This window comes from Cynocephalus volans, chromosome 11 (assembly GCF_027409185.1).
Source record: "Cynocephalus volans isolate mCynVol1 chromosome 11, mCynVol1.pri, whole genome shotgun sequence".
Taxonomy (NCBI): Eukaryota; Metazoa; Chordata; class Mammalia; order Dermoptera; family Cynocephalidae; genus Cynocephalus; species Cynocephalus volans.
In genome coordinates this window covers 116630438-116645514 of record NC_084470.1, presented here as the reverse complement: position 1 = coordinate 116645514, position 15077 = coordinate 116630438, and the positions used below count along the sequence as shown (strand labels likewise).

The 15077-nt window shown below is 38.2% G+C and overlaps 1 long non-coding RNA gene across 1 annotated transcript in view; it reads left to right on the top strand.

Annotated features, from left to right (window-relative positions):
• The first annotated feature begins 203 nt into the window (after positions 1–203).
• LOC134391348 (uncharacterized) overlaps positions 204–15077 on the top strand; it is a 114555-nt gene continuing 99681 nt past the window's right edge. The window contains exon 1 of the long non-coding RNA XR_010024939.1: positions 204–292. This is a non-coding gene — a long non-coding RNA (uncharacterized LOC134391348). The remainder of the gene's footprint in view (positions 293–15077) is intronic.

Here is a 15077-nt window from a genome sequence, read left to right as displayed (position 1 = left end):
TTTAAAAGTGAGTGATATGATTTGGGTATGTTGTCCCCTCAAAGCACATGCTGAAATCTGATCCCCAATGTGGCAGTGTTGGGAGGTGTTTCCGTCGTGGGGGCAGATCCCTCATGAATAGATTAATGAGGGGGGTGGGGTAATGAGAAGTTATTAAAAGGACTCTGGCACCTCCCCTCCCTCTCTCTTGCTTCCTCTCCCCACGTGATCTCCGTGCACCTGCCGGTTGCCCTGCCCCCTCCATAAGCAGAAGCAGCCTGAAGCCCACGCCAGATGCAGCTGTCCCAGAATCGTGAGCCAAACAAACCTCTTTTCTTTATAAATCATCCAGTCTCAGGTGTTCTGCAATAGCAACACAAAAACAGACTCATATAGTCAGTAAAGACCATTTATATTTATTGATATAATCAACAATTTTTCTCAGTTCTGTCATATTTTTATATGTTATTTCTTTGTTAAATCATGTGAAATTGCTGAGTCTACTGTTTATGACTTGCAAAAATGCTGATTTCATATTTTAAGTAAATATGTACAACTTATATATGTATGACTTCTTATGTCCATAAACATACATGCTTCACATACAAAGTCTTTTACTTTGTAATTTGTTTTATTTTTGTTTCTTTTAACATTTAGAAAAGTTTTTATTTGTGTTCTAATAGTTATCATTATTTGATATTCTAATTTCTTATGTAATAACTAATAATCACCTCTTCTCTCCTCCCCTTTCTCCCTCCCACTAAGTTGTCACTAGTATTAACTTAATGATAAATTTTAAGATAAGTCAAATTTCAACTACTTCAATAATCAGCCTCAAATGATATCCTCTCTCTCCCACCCAGTGCATACCAGGCAATCTGTAAATTATTTCTCTTTCAATTTATTCTCACCCTTCTCTTTCCATTTTTGTTTGTTTTACTCTTTGGCACTGTCAGAGCAAATGTCATTAATGTACTCTTTTTGACCCTTAACTCCAATTTTAAGTTGTTCTACAGTTAAATATACTCACGCTTACCCCCAAGAACTTATACTGAATCTTTTAGAATTATTTCTTGATGGTCAAAAGCTTATTCTGTAGTATATTTCTCAGGAAGAACTTACGAAATTAACATTCCACAAGATCTTGCAGTTCATGACTCTGGACTTTTTAGTTTCAGTTCGTACAGTCTTTGGCTCCCATCTTCTTTTCTTGAGCCTCTAAACTATTTCTGTTGTCTTCTAGCAGAAAATGTTACTGTTGAGAAGTCTGATTCCAGTCTGATTTTTCTTTCCCTTAAAATGACTTGGTCTTTTTGTCCGAATTCCCAAAGAATTTTTTCTTATCTTTAAAGTCCAGTCATTTTACTAAGATTTCCCTGGTGTTGACTGTAATGGGTTGATTTTTCCAGTTAAAATAAATATGTAGATTTTAAAGATTCTTTTATTTCAGGAAACTTCCTGATTTACAGTTTTAACTCTGGTTTTCTGTCATTTTTTTTTAATTATTTCTTTATTATCTTTGCCTATCTTTATACTTCTCATTTTCTGTCAAATCCTTTTTATCTTTTCTTTTCTGTCTGTTTGGATGCCTTCATTTTTCCTTTTCAATTTTGTGATTTTCTTTTTTTTTTTTTTTTTAATTTTGTGATTTTCTTACTATACTTTCCATAGTGTCTTTTCTCTCCTGTATTTCTACTTATTAGTCTTTATTTCTGGGTTTCTTTTTCATTAATAACTCTTTCCTGACTTCTGTGAGTTCTCAGTTCTTAGCCACTGGCTATTTAACTATTTTTTTTTTATTTCTAGCGTGTACTGTTCTTTCAGTGTCTATTGTTTCCTTAATTTCTCTCATTTGCTACTGCATGTTATAGTTTTCATCCGCTTTGTGTCCAAATTTTTTGGTGTTATTCCTAGTGTTATTTGTTTCATTATTATCTTTTTTCCTTATGATAACTTTGTATTATTTTAGACTATATTTTTTTCTACATGTCTCGTGTTAAGTGAGATGGCTTTTCCTAGACTATTAGGGAAAGGTCCTGGGGTCAGTGGGGACCAGGGATGGATTAGGGTGGTAGCTCTCTCAACTTTATAGCCCAGGCTTCCTTTGCCCTTGTCATTGTGAAAAACTCGAAATACGTTTCATTGTCTCCTAATCCTAAGCCTGGACAAGAAGGTTTTCTGCCTTTAGCCCTGTGTTTCCCAGAGCTCTCACATTTAGATGAAATGTTTTGGTGTTATGTCACATCCTGGGATCTGACTACTTTGGGCCCACTGTCCCCTCCCCCCACCCTAACCATGTCAACTGTCCAGTGTCACTGCTTAATTTTTAATACAAGAAATCTAACAATCTCTTAGATTTATATAATGTTACATAACCCACAAATATTTTCATGTGCATCATCTCACTTTAGGAAGAACTCCTGAACAATTGGTGATCAAATCAGTTTCTAGGTATCTTTAGGCAGTGACTAATGAATCACATTAGGCTAGATGAGCTTAAAGATTGTTTCCAGCTCAGACTGTGAATCAATCTAAGGGTGCTTCCAAGCCAGCTTCTAAATTGAGAAAAAACAGGGAACAAAAGCAATAGCACCTGCACCAATTCATCCTTGCCTGTCTCAGCTTATATATTTTGGGGAAGAAAATGTGAAAACGTTAAGTCTCTGTTCATCACATGGGGAACTGGCTGAGTCAGGCATCTCAGTTCTTCAGGTATTCAAGGGGATATTGACTGCCTTTCTCTCTGGGGATTTCTGCATTGGGGAGGGAGATTTTTCTACTAGACAAATCTAGAATTTTCCCTTGGGAGGAGACTCTACACTTCTGGAAAGGGATATTGACTGGATACCTTGGAGAGCGTCAAGGGTTTGCTCTACTACAGCACAGTTGAGACTCTTGGTGATGCAGTGTGTGGGCTTTTGCTTTCACTTGAAACCCAGAGCACATAATAACCTCTAGTTTCTACCATCCTATCTCCCTATATCCCCCACCTCCCACCCTCTGAGCCACCCAGTGGTCCTGCCCTGCTCAACCTTAACTGCCTCCAACACTCCACAGCTGATTGTCTTTAGGTAACATTGCTGTATGTGGTTTTGATTTCAGTTACCAGTACTCTAGGGTTTGGAGGGGTTTTCTATCACACAGTATTTTAAAATATATAATTCATACATATTTTCTTACACTATCCTACTTTCTATTTGATTTTCTAAAGGGGTTCTGAAAAGATTCAAAAACTGCACTGCCACCACGATCTCATCAGGCCCAGAAGAGAGGATCAATTATTTTTCAATAGAATGTGGAAGAATGGAGCTTCCACGGATCCTTTATAAAATCTTATAATTGTAAAATGTGACTTCTGTAAAAATCTTAGAGATCACAGAGTCCCGTACTCTTATGTAATAGGAAAGACGATCGGGGCCTAGCGAGCGAAAATGACTTCCTCAAAGCCAGTTTAGAAAGTAGCAAAATCAAGTGTGAAATAGACTTGCACACAATCTTGTTGTTAGAAGGCACTTCAAGGTCATGTGCTCCATCTTCCTACCCACAGCAGAAATCCCCCGAGAGAAAGGCAGCCAATATCCCCTTGAATACCTGAAGAACTGAGATGCCTGACTCAGCCAGTTCTTCATATGGTGAACAAAGACTTACATTTTCACATTTTCTTCCCCAAAATATATAAGCTGAGACAGGCAAGGATGAATTGGTGCAGGTGCTTTTGCTTTTGTTCCCTGTTTTCTCTCAATTTAGAAGCTGGCTTGGAAGCATCCTTAGGTTGATTCACAGTCTGAGTTGGAAACAATCTCCAAGTTCATCTAGTCTAATGTGATTCATTATTCGCTACCTATAGATACCTGGAAACTCATTTGACCACCAATTGTTCAGGAGTTCTTCCTAAAGTGAGATGTGCACATGAAAATATTTGTGGATTATGCAACATTATATAAATCTAAGAGATCTTTAGTTTCTCATATTGAGTGAAATTTCCTTTCCTGCAATGTCTAAACATCGTTTTTTGTTCTTCTCTCTGAAGCTATGCAGGTTAAGTTTCATCACTCTTACCCTTCACCATTCTTGAAATGTTGGAAGACAACCATTGGGCTCCTTTTCAGGGCTAAGGCTTGTTTTTTTCATAATTTTAAACACCGCCAGCACCTATTCCTCTTGTGGCATTTTCTTCATTACTCCCAGAAATATATTTAATCTTTTTTGAGCACACTCAAGCCTCTCAATGTGTCTCTTGAAATACCAGAAATGAACAGAGTGGGACCAAACTTCCTTTGTCTCAGTCTCACACTTCTATTAGCACAGCATAAGCTTCCGTTAGTCGCTTTGGAGTTTCTTATTATGCCTGACGCACATTCAGCTTGCAGTCAACGAATAACACCTGAGTTTTCTCGAGAACGTCTAGTAAAGCAGTTCTCCCACTTCTCAAGCGTGGGTAGTTGGTATTTTTGGTCTTCGATGCAGGACAACAGCTTGGTAAAAACCATCCCAAGTTCTCTCGGAACTCCAGGGGGTTATCGAATCTGGGGACCGGGACTCGTTCACGGCATCAGGTTCTCTCTGGTATGCTCCTACCTTTCTTGGGATTTCATTCTTCCTTAGCAATGTTTGCTCTGTTCCTTCTGTTTGAAGGTCCTAGATTAAGAGAACAAAAGAAAAGGAGTGGTTGAACAATCCTCTTTTCTCACTCTTGGTAGTTTCCTGTCGCTTTCTACCACCCCCCTGGCACCCCTGCCGACTGTTTTCACAACTCTCTGTAGCAGGGCACAAGCAGTGGTGCGTGCTGTTCTTGTTCTGTTTACTTCGAACATCCAGTGAGAGAGAGAAAGAGAGAGACAGAGAGAATTATTAAGAAGACATAAACTTGGATGATCTGTACCAACCCTATTTAAGGGTCCGCTCTCTGCTGTCAGCATAACTTAATCTACGTTCCTCTCCCATTTATTATCCAGGACAATGCCTCTATATCCTCTAACACCTGCATCTCCTTATCTATGAAATAGGGATAGTTAGCAATAACTTGCATTTCCTTTGACCTTAGAACATTCTTAATAATATAACTGGTAGCTTTATCAGTTTATTTACTCTGTTTTACCATGTAGATCTTATCTATCAAGGCTGTACTTTAAAGAAGACCCTTAAGTCCATTCCTATTTGTTATCCAAGAGAAATAGACATGTTTGTCTACACAGAGTCAAGCATGTGAATGTTGATAGCCTAAAACCAGAAACAACTCAAATGCCCGTCCCCGGAGAATAGATCGATTTACCAGGAGTTTACTCCTATTATGGACTATTACTCAGCAATGTAAAGAACAAACAATTAATATATACACAAACTTGGGTGAATATCAAGTACATTATGCTAATTGCAAGTATTCCAACAAAAAACAATCTGTACTGTATTATTACATTTGCATGAAATCCTAGAAAAATAAAAGTACATTGACAGAAAGAAAAAAAAAGAAGGAAAACCCTTATGGTGCTAAGGGGTATAGAAGTCAAAAGCCTCAACCCCAGTACGAGTTTTCAAATGTTGACTGGCCAGTTCCTAGCATGACCAACACAACCACTGGTGAGAGCCTTGAAAATAAACATACCTCAAAACAATCACTTGGAGGGAAAAGGTTAAGTTAATTTTTAAGTTTATGCTTATAATTTTTCCTGATAATGCCAGAGTACTTCATCATAGGGTGTGTTTTTATGTTGATAAGGGAGAGTGGAGGCTGTGAGGTGGAAAAGGAAATAGGGCTGAGGTATGAGAACGGGGTGTAACCTGTGCCCTTCTGTGGAGCTGGGGTTCACACGACCTGTTTCCCACTGCCAGGATTGTGGCATCATGAGGTCAACAGACGTTACCAGAAGAGAGATACGCATTTTCATTTTATATTCATGGTTAAATTAGTATAAATTTACACATATATATGTATGTGTATATTTATCTATTCTTGTGTATACTTACTAGTATCCACCTGCCCTGTTTAAGAGATAGAGCATTTCCAATACCCATGGAGCGGTCTTTGTGGCTATCGCCAATCTTACCCACTTTCCTGTATTTTCTGTTTATAAATCCCTGGCTTTTTAAAAATTATTTTATAACAAATATTCTAATTTCTAAACAATATATTATTTAGTCTCACATGTTTTTTAACTTTACATAAATGAAATTAGATTGCATGTTTCCGTGCCTTGCTTTTTTGTGTGTTCAGTTTCATATTTCTGAGATTTATCATGTTGTTGCATGTTGCTATAGTTCATTTATTTTCACTGGCATGTGGTATTCCACTTATTCAACAACGTACTTATCCACTCCGTTGTTAATAGACACTTGGATTGTTTCTGATATTTTGTTGTCACAAGGAGAGCTAGGGTGAACAATCTTATTCATGTCTCCTGGTGGTATGTGCAGAGTTCCTCTAGGTATAAATCGAGAAATAGAGTTGCTAGATCAAATGCTATATATATTTTTAAGTGAACTAGGTAATCACAAGATTTCAAAAATCATTGGTACCAATTTTCACTAATACGTACTATTTAATAAGAGTTCTGATTGACTCATATTCTTGTCAAACTTGATATGCTCAAACGTTTTAATTTTTGCCAAACTATTGAATGTAAAATATTTCATTATAGTTTCAATTAGCATTTTCCTAATAAAAAGGCTGAATGTTTTTGTTTTTTGGGGTGTTTTTTTTTTTCTAATTTGTTACTTCTGAGAAGTGATTGTCTACATTCCTACTGAATTATTTATCTTTGTCTTCTTGTAGTTTTTTCATTTTTATGGGTATTTGGGCTGTTCTTAAGATGTTCTTTATAGATTCTGGATACTAAGTATTTAACAATCATGTGTGTTAAAAATACTGTCATGGAATTTGTATCTTGTCTCCCTAACTTTATGTTTTCCTTTGAAAGATAAATTTTCTTATTTTAATCTAGTTTCACTGAATGGTTTGTCGATGCATAAGGTAATATATTTCTCCAGTCTGTGCCTTGCCTATTCATTGCAAAACAGTTTATTTTGATGAAAAAATGTTTTTAATCTTGGTATCCAATTTATCAGTTACTTTCTTTATAATTGTTATTTTCAATGTCTGTCTAAAATTTTGTTTTGACTTCAGGTAGGTTTTTTCAAAATCTTTATAGTTTTAGCTTTTAATTTTAGATCTATTAGTTAATTGTTTTGTATGGTTAGGTAAAAGTTTGAGGTGTTTTTTTTTTTTTTACACCCATAAATATTCAGTTGTCCTAGCACAGTATTTGAAAAGATTTTCCTTTTTTCAGTGAATTGCTTTGATGTCTTTGTCAAAAATCAGTAGAATCTATAATCGTGGGTATATTTTTTACTTTTCTTCCCTGTCTTGGTAGTTTTCATTCAATATGTCTTCAAACATTTTTTTCTGCCCCATTCTCTATCTCTTCTAGGTCTCCAATTACACATATATTACACTGCTTAATATTGCCATACACGTCTCTGAAGCTTCATTTGTTTTTATTCAATATTTTTCTCTCCACTTCTCAGGGTGTGTAATTTCTATTGTTCTAGCTTTATGTTTACTGACTCCTTCTGCCATTTCCAATCTGCTGTTAAACCTACTCAGTGAATTTTTCATTTCAGTTATGATACTTTTCAGCTCTAAAATTTCCATTTTGTGATTTTTATAGGTTTTATTTCTCTAATTATATTCCCCATCTGTTCATGATGAATATATCTTCCTCTGAGTTCTTGGATACATTCATAACAACGGCTTTAAAGTCTCTGTGTCCTAATCGCAGCATCTGCAACATCTTGGAGTTGGGGTCCATTAACTTACTTTATTCTCAGTTATGAGTCACATTTTTCTATTTCTTTCACATGTCTATTGATAATTTATTGATACTGGACATTATAGAAATTGTATAGAGTCTGGATTATGTTATTTTCCCCTGAAGAATGATTTTTATTTAACTAAACTGGACTGAAATTTCAAATTTTGTCTCTCCTGCAATAGACAAAAGCTTAAATCTCTCCTCAGTTCTTTCTGCTTTCTCTATTTTTTGTTTTTGTTTTTGTGTTTTTTTCTACTTGTCATACCCCCCAGCCAAAAATTGGGGGTAGATTTTATGTGCAGATATTGGGGTTTACCCCTCTGTGCATCTCCACCTTCCAGGATTTCTCACCTAACTTTCTACCTTTTTTCATAAGTCCCAAATTCTGTTCTCTAACACATTAAGCCAGTAAGACTCTGGCTTTCTGCCCAATGTGATTTGCTTTATTGGAGAGCACCACAGCTAAAATCTCTTCTTTACAGTCCGTCTTTCAAGTGTTGATTCTCCATTAGTTTCTTTCTGCTTTCGGTAACTCTCTTATTCCTCTAAAACAATTAGAAAATACAGAAAAAAAAAATTTTTAGAATTGAATAATTCTAATTGTTATCCAAGGAAAGGTTAGTTCAGCCAAGTTGCTCTATTGTTATTAGAAGTCAGAACAAATGATGTGTTTTAAAAATTACATTTTCTCAGTGTTTGTTGCTAGCCATAGAAATGCAATTACTTTTTGTATATTGATTTTATATCTAACATCCTTGCTTAACTCTCTTCTTTATTCAAATAAATTAGATCATTGAAGGTTTTCTACCTATGCAATAACATAACTGTGAAAAATCACAGTTTTGTTTCTTCTTTTCTCACTCTTATACTTTTTTTTACATCTTGTTTTTCACGTGGCTAGGACTTTCAGTGCACTGTCGAATACGAGTGCTAAGAATAAACACCCTTGTCTTGACCATTTCGTCAAGAATATTTTCAACATCTCACCACTAAATATCACAATTACTTTAAGTTTCTTGTGGATTTCATTTAACTGTTGAAAAAACTTCCTCCTTATTCTAGTTTTCTAAGAAATTTAAATAATGGATATGTGTAGAATTACATAAGACATTTTTCTGCATCTATTGAAATTAAAATTTTTTTCCTTTAATTTGTCAACGCATTGAATTACAGTAATTGATAGTCTAACGTTAAACTAATCTTGCACTACAGAGACCTAACCCAAGATCTGGTCATCACATATCATCTGGATGTTATTTGCTAATACCTTGTTTAAAACAACAGCATCTATGTTCGCAAGAGATATTGACATATAATAATTATTTATTGTGCTGTTGTTCAGTTATTAGTATCAACATCTTGCTGACCTCACAAATGAGTTGATGGGTGTTCTCTTTTTACTATTTTCTGCAATAGTTTAGAGAAGCATGGAAATATTTCTTCTTTGAATAATGCAATTCAGCAGAAAAGAAAAAACTTTGGGGGCTTGGTAGTATTTTTATGGATAAAATTTACTATAGATTTAATATTTTTATTGCTAAAGAACTAGCCAATTTTCTATGTTCCTGGATTCAGATTTGATGACTCATTCGATGGGACATTGTTCATCTGTTTTCAAGTTTATTGGCATAAAATCGATCATAATATTTTTTATTATCCTTTTTATCTTTGTAGCATTTGTAGTTTTGCCCTCTTTTCTGTTTCTAATACCAGTTATTTGCACCTCTTTCTTTTGGATGGGTTAGTCTCACCATAGCTGTGTCAATTAGTCTTTTCAAAGAACACGCATTTGGTGCTCTTAATCCTGGCTATTGCATCCCCGCTTCTCCTACGTTGGTGTCTGTTTTTATCTGTATTATTCTTCCTGTACTCTTTTGTTTAGGTTTATTTTGTTATTCTCTTTTCTAACTTTTTAAAGCTGGATCTTATTAATTTCCAACAACTGTTTTCTTTTCTAACATAAGCATTGAAGGCTTAAAGTTTTCCCCTAAGTTCTTTTTTAGATGAATTCTGTTAGTATCCCCAGACCCCATGCTGTCCTGGGTTGGCCCTTACCTGACTGATCACCTTCTCCCTGTCTCCTTTGCTAGTTCCTCCTCTTATCAACCTTCCAAAGCCAGAGTGCCCCAGTGCTCAGTACTTAAACCTCATTTCTTCTTTATCTTCACGTACTCCCTTTGCAATCTAAGCCTCTGTTGTGGCTTAATATATCTTCTATATACTACAAACTTCAAAATTTTTATCTGTGGCCATGACTTCTGTCTGGAAATCCAAACTCATATGTCCATCCAAGTACTGTATTTAAATGTCTAATAAAACTTCCCTAAATTAGCATACCTATGATAGCTCAGACTATCATTCAGATAATATTCACTCCACCCCTTGCCACTGTGAGAAGACACTTTCTGACTCCACTGTTGTGAGTTGGGATTGGCCATGTGACTTGATTCATCCAATGGGATGCTAGCAAATATGACATGCACAAAGGTCTAAAACGTGTCTGTGCAACAGGGCTTGTTTGCTTGGGCTTTTGACATTGCCATGGGAAGAACATGCATGGGACCTGCGCTGTATGATGGTGAAACATTTGGTAAATTTTTCCCATGATAATCTGGAAGACCAAAAACATACCTTGAATCAGTTGAGTTGAGTGAGGAATTTTGAGATGAAATGTGAAATATGAGCTGGCTTCTGCTGACTGTAATTGATAAGATACTACAAGAGAGGTATGAGTTCAGAAAATAATTGGCTTTGGTATAAACAGAATTAAGAGGAAATATAGAGAGGCTAAAAATTCCAGAACTTTCAGGGTTGGAAAAGTATAACTCTTTCTTATCAAATCGAAATGTGACCATGATGACAGAATTTTAGAGGAAAGACCCAATCTAGGGTGCTGCCAGTAAGACACAGTCCCTTCTCAACTTGAGACCGAGGCTGTAACACCCTTTATTAAAACCTTTTAGTGGATGAAATTGTTCTCTAGACCTTTCTATCTGAATAAAAGGGTTTCTAGAGAATCTAGTCATGCAGCCTTATAGAAGTCTGACGTTTACAAAATACCAGTAGTCAAGTTGGAGTAGGGAGTAGGAAGAAAGGTGTGTCTCAAAAAGAAAATTGTTGGTCCGAGCCCGTGGGGCACTCGGGAGAGTGCGGCGCTGGTCGCGCGGCGATGCTCCCGCCGCGGGTTCGGATCCTATATAGGAATGGCCGGTGCACTCCCTGGCTGGGTGCCGGTCACGAAAAAAAAAGACAAAAAAAAAAAAAGAAAGAAAATTGTTGTTATGGCCTTTGAAACCAAGAGCTATGGACAACAGCAGACCAGAACACCACTCCCAAGGAGCAGAATTAGGGCCTGATAAAGAACATTTCTCACCCTCAAGGCAGGGAAATGTAGCAACATTTCCAGATGCTAAAGATCATCGGCTTCTCTGTTTCCTTATTCTTCCCCTTTTTAATGAAAGGATCTATTGTGGTCGCGCTGTCCTTGTTCAACCATTTAATGTTGGGTGTGTGATGGGCAATTAACTTGTCATTTTTAGTACATAAATCTCTAGATCAAGAGGCACGTGCCCAACTTGATATAAATTGGAAGATCCTAGAATTTGAGCCTTCTTCATAATTTGATGAGATTTTGGAGGATCTTGGGAAGGGGTGAGTATATTTTGTATGTGGGAGGGACCTGAATATCCGTGATCAAGAGCTCAGAGTGGAATAGTTTGGGTTGTTGTTCAGCAGAGAATCACTACCCTCTGCCTCCTCGTCTAGGTTTAAAATGTGCCAGGATGGTAGAACTTGGCATCTTGAACTTCTGCCACCACCATAATAACGAATCCCAGGTAACCCGGTCATCCCAAATGAATGAGAGACGTGGAGCAGAGATGGAGGAGGTGCGTTGGCACAACCGTGGTAGGTTGTGAGGAGGTCTAGGCTACCTGCTCACACAGCTCAGTTGTCCTGCTTGGGCTCAGTCTTGGCTATACCACTTCCTTCTTATGATGACTGCTGCTAGGCTCACCTAACTTTATGACTCGGGAGGTCTGATTGAACTCAGTTTATGATGGGCAGTTCTGGGTGTATGTTCATTTGGTGTCCCATGGTCCAGCATTTCATAGCTACCAGGGCCCGATAGCATGCCAGGACCTTCTTTTTCAAAAGGTGTGTAATGCTCTTCTGTAAATAGCATGGCCTTACTCCAGAATCTCAGGGACCTGTATTGTGATTCTCCCCCTGGGGCTTGCCATAAATTCTACACTGTATCTTTTCCTACTACTGATACCTTCAACATCACAGGGTCTGATAGATCATAGGGTCCAAGCACTATTTACACCACAGTCTGGACTTCCTGCAGAGCCACTTCCTGTCAGCCCCCAGTCAAAGCTGGAATCCTTCCATGTCACCTAAGATATGGCTTGAGGAGGAATTTCTAGGTGTGGAACCAAGGAGACCTACAAGACATTGTGCTTCCTTATTTGTCGTTGAGGTGCAAGATAAAAAATTCGTTTTTACTTTGGAGAGGATTCTTGGCACACTCCTGATCACTGGACCTCTAAAAACTTTTAGAAAGAAAAAGTTTGCTTTATCTTTGTAGGGTTTATCTTGTATACTCCAAAGGGCATCATATTTCCAAGGCCTCCAACACGGTAGTCACTTTTGCTTACCCTGTCTGATCAGAATGACATCAAAGATGTATTGGATCAATATGATATTCTGCAATATGTCCAGATGGTCCAGATCTCTTTAGATTATGTTTTAAATGAGCTCTGGAAAGTTAGTAAAGCCTTGAGATAAAACTGAAAAGGAATGTTTTTGCTCATTCTACATAAATGTGAACAATCCCTGGTCTTCTTTCTTGATTAGTAAAAAATAAATTTGCCAAATTATGGGCTACAACACCACATCTGGCATGACAAATGCAATCAGGGCTATTACTTGGATGAGCTTGTGCTAGACTACAGTCATTTTCAGGTATTCATCTGGATTCTTTGAGGTCCACGGGCAAATTAAATGGAACTGTGACAGGAACCACCCATCCTGCATCCTTTAGATCTTTAATGATGGCACTCGTCTCTGCCATTGCCTTCTAGAATGTGGTATTATTCTTGGCTGTGGGTGGGTGAGTGGCAGCTTCCAAAGCTTCCAGTTGGCATTCTGTACAATAGTAGCTCTTACCCTCCAGGCCAAGGATCCAGCATGTAGGTTAATCTAACTGCCAAGTATTTCAATCCTAGTTACACACTTGAAGACTCAATAAACGGACCCAGTATAAGCTATTTATTTAATCCTGTGTCCCATTTGTTTCCTGTGTCCCTTTACTTCCTGCTCTCTGTATGCCCTCGTTCTAATATGGAGGCCAGGATAAAACCCTGGATCTCTGGATATCAATATCAACTCAGACTCTGTCCAATAGTCTTCAAAATGTTTGGTTAATCCTCTTTTTTCCCCAGTATACAGTCATTCAGGTAAATGCCCAAAGATCCCTTTGGAAAAGATTCCTGGAGGAATCTTCACAGTATCTATTTGCTGTGACATTACGGTGTCCTTACTCCATAGATTTGGCCAACTCTTTTACTCCATAGGTTTCGGTCTGAAAATTGTCTCAGATCCAGAAACTGAGCAAGGGGTTATGACATTTTGTTAGTACAACTGTCCCAGCCTCTTGCTTTCCCATTCTTGCTCTATTTCAATCATATACATTTAGAAGCTTCCTCCTTGGTTGTCATCTGTCTTGCCCCTCGGATTCCAGGTGCTGTTAACCACCTCCTTAACTCCCTGCAAGTCAACTCCCATTGGCTGCCCATCTAACATTACCAATCATTATAGAATTGAGGCTCTCAAGCTTCTGAAGGTTAAGAACTCCCACCAGGCCTCTATTCCATTGGGACTCCATCATTGCCATTGCATTAATAAGCCAAGTTTCATGACAGCCACTTCTATCGTCAGCCCTCACCTACAGAGGAGAACTACCACTGAAATCATTAGTGATGCTATGCCCCGCTCTCAGCACATTCTTGATGGCCCTCATGAATAGAGTGTCCTCCTGGTTTTCCCCTGGAACATAGTCTTCTGGACTCCAGTAATATATCCATTCCAGCACACTCACTTCCCTGACCCTGAGCCTTCCAACCATTCTACACCATCTTTTACAGCAACTCACGCATTTCTGTTTTGCTCAGCATGGGCTCTTGGTTTCTACACATTTCTAAGAGTCATTCTAGCAGTGAGTCTGTCTCAAACCCTAAAACCTTTTCCAGGATGTAAAACCGTATCCTAAAACAGTTCCCCAAGTCAGTAAACGCTTCTTTGTCCCCGAGCACCTTCAATATTCATTTCCATGGATACTCCTCCTGCTTCTCTCAGTAAAGGCTGGCTAATTCTTGGATTTTCTATGAAATATAGTCCCTTTCCTTCTTTATGAGGCTTGACACTTCCCCAGGTAGGTTACGCCGGGATTTAACCCTGGCAACCAGAAAATTGAGGTTCAGGCAACTCCTGATGTGGCCACCTGCTGCCTTGTGGGAAAAAGAGCTCTGTGGTGTCTTCCCAAAAAGGAGAAATGCTAGCTCTTATTAGGGAGGGGTAAGCAAGCTTTACAGACTGAGAGTTTGGAGGGGTCTACAGATACACAGTCCCTATGACAACCACCCAGTTGTCCCTGTAACCATATTTCAGGATCTGAGGTTTTCCCAACCAGGGACCTTAGCACACCACCTTTGGCTGAGAATTCAAAATTTGAAGCTCTGTGACTCTCGCTTTTGGAGCCTGCATTCACTCCTCAGCTGTTTCCAATCGTTCATTCACTGCAGGAGATAATAATCTCTTTTGAAGGTACCAAAGAAGCTCTCTGGCCAACATGCTTAATTTTTAGCTGTTTCTTAACTACCTTCAGGTATTTGTTGTCCCATGTAGGGGGTCAAGGTAATCGAGTGATAACCAGCCAATTCCACTGTCCTGTGTGCGTTGTTCTCCTTTACTTTTCCAAAGCTTGAGTTAGCACACTAGAAAGGGCATTTCCTTCCACTCAGACATTTTCCAAAGCCATAACTAACGACAGTTTTATCAATTACCTTATTGAAAAACTGTCTGTGAACAAAATACCACAGCCAGATGGCATTCAGGGATTCAATCTCCAAACCCCATCTTACCACTTGCCTTCTTGGACCCCTTCCAATAACTACTTTGTCATTTTGGGTTCTCAGAGAAGCAGACATCTGGGCCATGGGCCTCAGCCCTGCCTACAACTGACCGCAAAAAGGCCAGCAACCATGGGCCAGCCCCGGCCACCAACCTGCC